The sequence below is a fragment of the Triticum dicoccoides genome, chromosome 6A (assembly GCF_002162155.2).
Source record: "Triticum dicoccoides isolate Atlit2015 ecotype Zavitan chromosome 6A, WEW_v2.0, whole genome shotgun sequence".
NCBI classification, from domain to species: domain Eukaryota; kingdom Viridiplantae; phylum Streptophyta; class Magnoliopsida; order Poales; family Poaceae; genus Triticum; species Triticum dicoccoides.
In genome coordinates, this window is record NC_041390.1 from 88,087,939 (window position 1) to 88,099,955 (window position 12,017).

The window sequence follows — 12,017 nt, forward strand, 5'->3', positions numbered from 1 at the left end:
TCGTAAGTGACCATGAAGGGCTTGACAACCCCTAATCGCGTTGGTTGCGAGTAGCTATCGCTTTGTGCAGGTACGAGGGACTTGAGTGTGGGCTCCTACTCGATTGATACCTTGGTTCTCAAAAACTAAGGGAAATACTTACGCTACTCTGCTGCATCCTCCCTTCCGCTTCGGGGAAAACCAACGCAAGCTCAAGACATAGCAAGAAGGATTTCTGGCGCTGTTGCCGGGGAGTCTACGCAAAAAGTCAATATACCAAGTACCCATCACAATCCCTATCTCTCGCATTACATTATTTGCCATTTGCCTCTAGTTTTCCTCTCCCCCCAATTCACCCTTGCCGTTTTATTCGCCCTCTCTCTCTCCCTTTCCGATTGTCTTTCTGTTACCATGGCCGAATCAAAAAGAACAAAGGGTCCTTTCCAGGGTCTTAGTACCTTGGATGACCCCTCTATCCTCTCTAAGCTCAAGAATAAGGATGCTAGCGAAAGACCCACCGGGGTTAAGAATTTAAATGATCTTGATGAAGATGATTCTGGAATTTTTCGTTATTTAATTGATGAGTCTTTAAAAGATGCTTGGGATAGATTATTGAGGATTAGGGCTAGCTACATACCACAATATCAAATTGAGGTTTATTTAAGAGGTTTCTATGTTGGACTACCTAGTTCTTTCAAACAAGTTCTAGATTCCATTTTTGAAGAGGGTTTTCTTGAAGGGGATGCTATAGATACCTATGAAAAGATGAAAGCTATATTTGGGCACCCCAAGAATGATAAAGTTGAATCTACCACCCTCTTATGCTTCTATCAAAATGAAATTATTAAAGAGATGAAATCTAGTATAGATGCAAATTTCTGTAACGTGCTTAATCTTAATTCTTCCATTAATGGTCATGTGCTTTACCAAAATAGGAGAATAAATGCCATAGAAAGAAAATTTGCTCTTTTATTTCCTACCACCAAAGATGGCAATACCTAGATCTATCCTTGGTCGTTATGCCTAGATAGGGGCGTTAAACGAAAGCGCTTGTTGGGAGGCAACCCAATTTTATTTTTATTCCTTGCTTTTTGCTCCTGTTAGTAATAAATAAATTATTTAGCCTCTATTTTGGTTGTGTTTTTTGTGTTTAATTAGTGTTTGTGCCAACTGCCAAGTAGAACCGTTGGGAAGACTTGGGGAAAGTCTTGTTGAACTTGCTGTAAAAAACAGAAACTTTAGCGCTCACGAGAACTGCTGTCATTTTTATTTTAAGAGTGATATTTAGTTAATTCTTTTTTAAGATGATTAATAAATAAATTCCTCACGTCCAGCAATTTATTTTAGAATTTTTGGGGTTGCAGATCTTGCGCTAGCTACAGATTACTACAGACTGTTCTGTTTTGACAGATTCTGTTTTTCGTGTGTTGTTTGCTTATTTTGATGAATCTATGGCTAGTAAAATAGTTTATAATACATAGAGAAGTTGAAATACATTAGGTTTAACACCCATATAAATAAAGAATGAGTTTATTACAGTACCTTGAAGTGGTATTTTGTTTTCTTTCGCTAACCGAGCTCACGAGTTTTCTATTTTGAGTTTTGTCTTGTGAAGTTTTCATGTTTTGGGTGAATTCTTTTGATGGATCATGGAAAAAGGAGTGGCAAGAGCCTAAGCTTGGGGATGCCCATGGCACTCCCAAGATAATCCAAGGACACCAAAAAGTCAAAGCTTGGGGATGCACCGGAAAGCATCCCCTCTTTCGTCCACTTACATCGGTAATTTACTTGGAGCTATATTTTTATTCACCAACATGATATGTGTTTTTCTTGGAGCGTCTTGTATTATTTGTGTCTTTGTTTGTTAGTATACCACAATCATCCTTGCTGTACACACCTTTTGATAGAGCCATACCTGAATTAAAATTTGATAGAATACTCTATGTGCTTCACTTATATCTTTTGAGCTAGATAATTTTGCTCTATGTGCTTCACTTATATCTTTTGAGCCAAGTAGTTTTGCTCTATGTGCTTCACTTATACCTTTTGAGCGTTATAATTTTGCTCTATGTGCTTCACTTAGATCTTTTAGAGCACGTTGGTGGATATGTTTTAAAGAAACCATTGATCTCTCATGCTTCACTTAAATTAATTTGAGAGTCTCTTAATAGCATGGTAATTTGCCTAATAATAATATGCTTGGTATTCAAGATTTGTGAAACTTTCTATTGAGTGTGTTGAATACTAAGAAAAGATTGAAGCATGATAATTGTTTTGAGATATGGAGGTGATAATATTAAAGTCATGCTAGTTGAGTAGTTGTGAATTTAAAGAATACTTGTGTTAAAGTTTGTGATTCCCGTAGCATGCACTTATGGTGAACCGTTACATGATGAAGTCAGAGCATGATTTATTTATTGATTGTCTTCCTTATGAGTGGCGGTCGGGGACGAGCGATGGTATTTTCCTACCAATCTAGCCCCCTAGGAGCATGCGCGTAATACTTTGCTTTGATAACTTCTAAATTTTTGCAATAAGTATATGAGTTCTTTATGACTAATGTTGAGTCCTTGGATTATACGCACTCCCACCCTTCCACCCTTGCTAGCCTCTCTAATACCGCGCAACTTTCGCCGGTATCATACACCTACCATATACCTTCCTCAAAACAGCCACCATACCTACCTATTATGGCATTTCCATAGCCATTCCGAGATATATTGTCATGCAACTTTCCACCATTCCGTTCATGACACATCCATCATTGTCATATTGCATATCTTGGTACACCGCCGGATGCATTCACATAGAGTCATATTTTGTTCTAAGTATGGAGTTGTAATTGTTGAGTTATAAGAAAAATAAAAGTGTGATGATCATCATTATTAGAGCATTGTCCCAGTGAGGAAAGAATGATGGAGACTATGATTCCCCCATAAGTCGGGATGAGACTCCAGACGAAAAATAAATAAAAGAGGCCAAAGAAGCCCAAACAAAAAAAAGAGGCCATAAAAAAAAGAGAAAAGGCCCAAATAAAAAAATAAAAAAATGAGAGAAAAAGAGAGAAGGGACAATGTTACTATCCTTTTACCACACTTGTGCTTCAAAGTAGCACCATGATCTTCATAGTAGAGAGTCTCTCATGTTATCACTTTCATATACTAGTGGGAATTTTCATTATAGAACTTGGCTTGTATATTCCAATGATGGGCTTCCTCGAATTGCCCTAGGTCTTCATGAGAAAGCAACTTGGATGCACACCCACTTAGTTTCTTTTTGAGCTTTCATATAGTTATAACTCTAGTGCATCCGTTGCATGGCAATCCCTACTCACTCACATTGATATCTATTGATGGGCATCTCCATAGCCCGTTAATACGCCTAGTCGATGTGAGACTATCTTCTCCTTTTTGTCTTCTACACAACCAGCATTCTATTCCACCTATAGTGCTATATCCATGGCTCACGCTCATGTATTGCGTGAAGATTGAAAAAGTTTTGAAAACGTTAGAGTATGAAACAATTGCTTGGCTTGTCATCGGGGTTTTGCATGATTTAAATACTTTGTGTGGGGAAGATGGAGCATAGCCAGACTATATGATTTTGTAGGGATAACTTTCTTTGGCCATGTTATTTTGAGAAGACATAATAGCTTTGTTAGTATGCTTGAAGTATTATTAGTTTCTATGTCAATATAAACTTTTGTCTTGAATCTTTCTAATCTGAATATTCATACCACAATTAAGAAGATTCGCATTGAAATTATGCCAAGTAGCACTCCCCATCAAAAATTCTCTTTTTATCATTTACCTACTCGAGGACGAGCAGGAATTAAGCTTGGGGATGCCTGATACGTCTCCAACGTATCTATAATTTTTGATTGCTCCATGCTATATTATCTACTGTTTTGGACTATATTGGGCTTTATTTTCCGCTTTTATATTATTTTTGGGACTAACCTATTAACCGGAGGCCCAGCCCAGAATTGCTGTTTTTTTTTGCATATTTCAGTGTTTCAGATAAACAGAATATCAAACGGAGTCCAAAGGGAATAAAATCTTCGGGAATGTGATTTTCTCACCGAACGTGATCCAGGAGACTTGGACCCTACTGCAAGGGATCAAAGAGGAGGTCATGAGGGTGGGGGCGCCCCCCTAGGGCGCGCCCCCTGGCTCGTGGGCCCCTCGGTGCTCCACCGACGTACCCCTTCCTCCTATATATACACACGTACCCCCAAACGATCAGAACAGGAGCCAAAAACCTAATTCCACCGCCGCAACTTTCTGTATCCACGAGATCCCATCTTGGGGCCTGTTCCAGAGCTCCGTCGGAAGAGGGTCATCATCACGGAGGGCTTCTACATCATCATAGCCTCTCCGATGAAGTGTGAGTAGTTTACCTTAGACCTTCGGGTCCATAGTTAGTAGCTAGATGACTTCTTCTCTCTCTTTGAATCTCAATACAAAGTTCTCCCCCTCTCTTGTGGAGATCTATTCGATGTAATCTTCTTTTTGCGGTGTGTTTGTTGAGACCGATGAATTGTGGGTTTGTGATCAAGTATATCTATGAATAATATTTGAATCTTCTCTGAATTCTTTTATGCATGATTAGTTATCTTTGCAAGTCTCTTCGAATTATCCGTTTGGTTTGGCAACTAGATTGGTAGTTCTTGCCATGGGAGAAGTGCTTAGCTTTGGGTTCGATCTTGCGGTGTCCTTACCCAGTGACAGAAGGGGCAGCAAGGCACATATTGTATCATTGCCATCGAGGATAACAAGATGGGGTTTATTTCATATTGCATGAATTTATCTCTCTACATCATGTCATCTTGCTTAAGGCATTACTCTGTTTTTAACTTAATACTCTAGATGCATGTTGGATAGCGGTCGATGAGTGGAGTAATAGTAGTAGATGTAGAATCGTTTCGATCTACTTGTCACGGACATGATGCCTATATACATGATCATGCCTAGATATTCTCATAATTATGCTCAATTCTATCAATTGCTCAACAGTAATTTGTTCACCCACTGTAGAATACTTATGCTCTTGAGAGAAGCCACTAGTGAAACCTATGGCCCCCGGGTCTATTCTCATCATATCAATCTCCATCACTTTTATATTGCTTTGCTATTTACTTTGCTTTTATTTTTACTTTGCATCTTTATATCAAAAATACCAAAAAATATTCTATCTATCAGATCTCACTCTCGTAAGTGACAGTGAAGGGCTTGACAATCCCTAATCGCGTTGGTTGCGAGTAGCTATCGCTTTGTGCAAGTACGAGGGACTTGAGCGTGGGCTCCTACTGGATTGATACCTTGGTTCTCAAAAACTGAGGGAAATACTTACGCTACTCTACTGCATCATCCCTTCCTCTTCGGGGAAAACCAACGCAAGCTCAAGACGTAGCAATGACCCACTACCTATTGATGATAGCTTTCCTGATGAACAATTAAATGTCATAAACGCTTCTCATACTGCTCCATGGTATGCTGATTATGCTAATTACATTGTTGCTAAATTCATACCACCTAGTTTCACATACCAGCAAAAGAAAAGGTTTTTCTATGATTTAAGACATTACTTTTGGGATGACCCACATCTCTATAAAGAAGGAGTAGATTGTGTTATTAGACGTTTTGTACCTGAGCATGAACAGGAACAGATCCTACACAAGTGTCACTTTGAAGCTTATGGAGGACACCACGCTGGAGATAGAACTGCACATAAGGTATTGCAATCTGGTTTTTATTGGCCTACTCTCTTCAAGGATGCCCGTAAGTTTGTCTTATCTTGTGATGAATGTCAAAGAATTGGTAATACTGGAAGACGTCAAGAAACACCTATGAATTATTCACTTGTTATTGAACCATTTGATGTTTGGGGCTTTGATTATATGGGAGCTTTTCCTGCCTCTAATGGGTATCCACATATTTTAGTTGCTATTGATTACGTTACTAAGTGGGTAGAAGTTATTCCAACTAGTAGTGCTGATCATAACACCTCTATTAAGATGCTTAAAGAAGTTATTTTTCCGAGGTTTGGAGTCCCTAGATATTTAATGATTGATGGTGGTTCACATTTTATTCATGGTGCTTTCCGTAAAATGCTTGTTTAGTATGATGTTAATCATAGAATTGCATCTCCTTATCACCCACAGTCTAGTGGTCAAGTAGAATTGATTAATAGAGAACTCAAAATTAATTTTGCAAAAGGCTGTTAATAGATCTAGAAAGAATTGGTCCAAGAAACTTGATGATGCATTATGGGCCTATAGAACTGCATATAAAAATCCTATGGGTATGTCTCCGTCTAAAATGGTTTATGGAAAAGCATGTCACTTACCTCTTGAACTAGAACATAAGGCATATTGGGCTATTAAAGAGCTCAACTATGATTTCAAACTTGCCGGTGAGAAGAGGTTATTTGACATTAGCTCACTTGATGAATGGAGAACCCAAGCCTATGAGAATGGCAAGTTGTTTAAATTAAAAGTTAAAAGATGGCATGACAAAAGGATACAAAAGCGTGAGTTTAATGTAGGTGATTATGTATTGTTATACAACTCTCGCTTAAGATTTTTTGCAGGAAAACTTCTCTCTAAATGGGAAGGTCCTTACGTTGTCGAGGAGGTCTATCGTTTCGGCGCCATAAAAATCAACAACTTCGAAGGCACAAATTTGAAGGTGGTGCATGGTCAAATAATCAAACATTATATCTCAGGTAATCCTACAAATGTTTAAACCAATGTTATTGAAACCGTAACCCCGGAGGAATACATAAGGGACACTTTCCAGAATGTTTTAGACTCCGAAAAGGAAGAGGTATGTGGTACGGTGAGTAAACCGACTCCAAAGCAGTTCTAATGGCATTTTTTCTCCGTTTTGGAATATTTAGAAAAATAGAAAAATAAGAAGCGGTCCGGGAAGGACACGAGGCTCCACGAGGGAGGAGGGCGCGCCCTACCCCCCCTGGGCGTGCCCCTGCCTTGTAGGCACCTCGTGCGCTCTCCGGACTCCATTTTCTTGCACGTTACATATTTTGGTCGGTGAATATTCATTATATAATCTCCCGGAAGTTTTGACTCCTGTATCACACAATTGTCCTCTATTCTTGTTTCGAGCTGTTTTTCTGATAGATCTAGATCATCATTACGTCTCCAAGTGCCCCCAAGGACAAGTTTTTCGAGAAGGTCATCAACCCCTACCTCACGGAGGTGTTGCAACACACTCAAACCATTGTGATGTGTGACGGGTTGCTACACATCCGCGATGTTGAGGGACCAAGGAGGACCAGAAGCGTGGAGCAGAGGCTCGAAGCAATGGAGCAGTGATACGTCTTCGTCGTATCTATAATTTATGATTGTTCCATGCCAATATTATTCAACTTTCATATACTTTTTGGCAACTTTTTATATTATTTTTGGGACTAACATATTGATCCAGTGCCCAGTGCCAGTTCATGTTTGTTGCATGATTTTGGTTTCGTAGAATATCCATATCAAACGGGGTCCAAACGGGATAAAAATGGACGGAGCTTATTTTTGGAAAATATGGAAAATTCGAAAGGAAAATCAACGCGAACCAGTGCCCGAGGTGGTCACGAGGCAGGGGGGCGCGCCCCTACCCTCGTGAGCCCACTGTAAGGCGGTTGACGCTCTCCTTTTGCCGCAAGAAAGCTAATATTCAGAAAAAAAAATCACGGCAAAGGTTTCAGGCCAATCGGAGTTACGAATCTCCATATATATGCGAAATGGTGAAACAGAGCCAGGGGAGAACGCAGAACCAGAGAGAGACAGAGAGATCGATCCAATCTCGGAGGGGCTCTCGCCCCTCCCACGCCATGGGAGCCAAGGAACAGAGGGGAAACCCTTCTCCCATCCAGGGAGGAGGTCAAGGAAGAAGAAGGAGGGGGCCCCTCTCCCCCTTGCTTCCGGTGGCGCCGGAGTGCTGCCGGGGGCCATCATCATCACCGTCATCTTCACCAACAACTTCACCGCCATCATCACCAACTCTTCCCCCCCTCTATGCAGCGGTATAACCTCTCTCTTACCCGCTGTAATCTCTACTTAAACATGGTGCTCAACGCTATATATTATTTCCTGATGATGTATGGCTATCCTATGATGTTTGAGTAGATCTGTTTTGTCCTAATGGCTATTTGATGATCGTGGTTGGTTTGAGTTGTATGTTTTATTACTGGTGCTGTCCTATGGTGCTCTCTGTGTCGCGCAAGCGTGAGGGATTCCCGCTGTAGGGTTTGCAATATGCTTATGATTTGCTTATGGTGGGTGGCGTGAGTGCCAGAAGCACAGACCCGAGTAAGTAGGTTGTTTGCGTATGGGATAAAGGGGACTTGATACTTTAATACTATGGTTGGGTTTTACCTTAATGAATCTTTAGTAGTTGCAGATGCTTGCTAGAGTTCCAATCATAAGTGCATATGATCCAAGTAGAGAAAGTATGTTAGCTTATGCCTCTCCCTCATATAAAATTGCAATAATGATTACAGGTCTAGTTATCGATTGCCTAGGGACAAATAACTTTCTTGTTGACAAAAGCTCTTTACTAAAACTAATTTAGTTGTGTCTTTATCTATACAGCCCCTAGTTTTATTTTCGTGCTCTTTACTTTCTTGCTAGCCTAGCCAAAAACACCTACAAAGTACTTCTAGTTTCATACTTGTTTCCGGTAAAGCGAATGTCAAGCGTGCGTAGAGTTGTATCGGTGGTCGATAGAACTTGAGGGAATATTTGTTCTACCTTTAGCTCCTTGTTGGGTTCGACACTCTTACTTATCGAAAGAGGCTACAATTGATCCCCTATACTTGTGGGTTATCAAGACCTTTTTCTGGCACCGTTGCCGGGGAGCAATAGCGTGGGGTGAATATGCTCGTGTGTGCTTGTTTGCTTTATCACTAAGTAATTTTTTTGTTCTTAGTTGTTTTCTATCTTTAGTTATGGATATGGAACGCAAAATACCAAAAAAATAGGTGTACTTGCTACTCATGGAGATGGGGTAACTCCTAAAACCCTTGATTCTCATTATGTGAAAGATATTAAGTACTACTTTGATAATCCTGAGAAAACCCCATTCAACTTTATAATGGGAGACATGTTGGATCAACGTGAATACTTTAGGGATTATCACTTGACACAAAAAGGGAAACTATTATGGGACCAATTTATTATGTTGCGTCGGTATGCTTGGCAACTATGCTTGAGATATGATATTACTTGTTGCTCTAGGATGAAGGCTCCACACCTTCCCTTTTCATGCAAATTTAATGTTAATGAAACCTTAGATTCTTATGCTAATGGTATATATGATTACTATATTAATGCATTTATTGAGAAAGTCTCCGCTGTCCAAGAAGAGACTAATATTTTGCAGGAAGCCATGGAAGAAGAAATTGATGAAACTGTGAGCTCATTGGATGAAAAAGATGATGAGGAGAGCGAAGAACAAAAGGAGGAAGAGCGGATTGATCACCCGTGCCCACCTTCTAATGAGAGTAACTCTTCAACTCATACATTGTTTAATTCCCCTTCGTGCTTACCAAAGGATGATTGCTATGATGATTGTTATGATCCCATTGATTCTCTTGAAATATCCCTTTTTGATTATTCTTGCTATGCTTGTGGCCAAGATGCCAATATGAATTATGCTTATGAAGATGAACTTGCTATAGTTCCTTATGTTTAACATGAAATTGTTGCTATTGCACCCACGCATGATAGTCCTATTATCTTTTTGAATTCTCCCGACTACACTATATCGGAGAAGTTTGCACTTATTAAGGATTATATTGATGGGTTGCCTTTTACCGTTGCACATGATGATTTTAATGAGTATAATATGCATGTGCTTTCTGCTCCTACTTGCAATTATTATGAGAGAGGAACTATATCTCCACCTCTCTATGTTTCCAACATGGTAAAATTGCAAGAAACTGTTTATACTATGCATTGGCCTTTACTTTGTGTGCATGAATTGTTCTTTTATGACATGCCGATGCATAGGAAGAGAGTTAGACTTCGTTGTTGCATGATATATGTTGCTTTGTGCTCACTACTAAATGCCAAATCATTGCTAATTAAAATTGGCTTTGATATACCTTGGGATCCGGGTGGATCCACTACTTGACACTATATGCCTAGCTTAATGGCTTTAAAGAAAGCGCTGTCAGGGTGACAGCCCAGAAGTTTTAGAGAGTCATTTATTTCTTTTGTGTGCTTTTATAAAGTTTAAATATAAAAATAATGTGCCAAGGTTTGCCTTTAGGATGTTTACATTTGCTTGATGGTTTGTACGGTGCAGGACAGAAACTTTGGCTGTAGTGCGCGATTTTACATTTTTAACTGGAACGTCAAATGGTTCTGATTCTTTTTGCACTGTATTCCTATACAGATTGTTTATTTTTCCTAATTTTGGTAGAATTTTTCAACTATCATAAGTATGGTGAATGTTCATATTATTACAGACTGTTCTGTTTTAGACAGATTCTGTTTTGATGCATAGTTTGCTTGTTTTGATGAAACTATCAATTTATATTAATGGATTAAGCCAAGAAAAAGTTATATTACAGTGGACACAATGAAAAAAAAATATGAATTGCTTTGCAACAGTACTTAGAGTAGTGATTTGCTTTATTATACTAACAGGTCTTACCGAGTTTTCTGTTGAAGTTTTGTGTGGATGAAGTGTTCGATGATTGAGAAGGTTTCAATGTGAGAAGAAGGAAGAGAGGCAAGAGATCAAGCTTGGGGATGACCGAGGCACCCCAAGTAAATATTCAAGGAGACTCAAGCGTCTAAGCTTGGGGATGCTGGGAAGGCATCCCCTCTTTCTTCAACAAATATCGGTATGTTTTCAGATTCGTTTCGTTCATGCGATATGTGCAATCTTGGAGCGTCTTTTGCATTTAGGTTTTCATTTTTATTTTATGCACCATGCTGGTATGAGATGGTCCTTGGTTGATTTATAGAATGCTCATTGCACTTCACTTATATCTTTTGAGTATGGCTTTATAGAATGCTTCATGTGCTTCACTTATATCATTTGAAGTTTGGATTGCATGTTTCTCTTCACTTAGGCAACCGCCATTTGTAGAATGCTCTTTTGCTTCACTTATACTTGATAGAGCGTGGGCATATCTTTTGTAGAAAGAATTAAACTCTCTTGCTTCAGTTATATCTATTTAGAGAGAGGACATGAACTGGTCATTCACATGGTTAGTCATAAAATCCTACATAAAACTTGTAGATCACTGAATATGATATGTTTGATTCCTTGCAATAGTTTTGCGATATAAATATGGTGATATTAGAGTCATGCTAGTGGGTAGTTGTGGATTTTAGAAATACTTGTGTTGAGGTTTGTGATTCCTGTAGCATGCACGTATGGTGAACCGTTATGTAACGAAGTCGGAGCATGAGGTGTTTATTGATTGTCTTCCTTATGAGTGGCGGTCGGGGACGAGCGATGGTCTTTTCCTACCAATCTATCCCCCTAGGAGCATGCGCGTAGTACTTTGTTTCGATGACTAATAGATTTTTGCAATAAGTATGTGAGTTCTTTATGAATAATGTTGAGTCCATGGATTATACGCACTCTCACCCTTCCATCCTTGCTAGCCTCTTCGGTACCGTGCATTGCCCTTTCTCACCTCGAAAGTTGGTGCAAACTTCACCGGTGCATCCAAACCCCGTGATACTATACGCTCTATCACACATAAACCTCCTTATACCTTCCTCAAAACAGCCACCATGCCTACCTATCATGGCATTTCCATAGCCATTCCGAGATATATTGCCATGCAACTTTCATCATCATCATCATATACATGACTTGAGCATTCATTGTCATATTGCTTTGCATGATCGTAAGATAGCTAGCATGATGTTTTCATGGCTTGTCCGTTTTTTGATGTCATTGCTACGCTAGATCATTGCACATCCCGGTACACCGCCGGAGGCATTCATATAGAGTCATATCTTTGTTCTAGATATCGAGTTGTAATATTGAGTTGTAAGT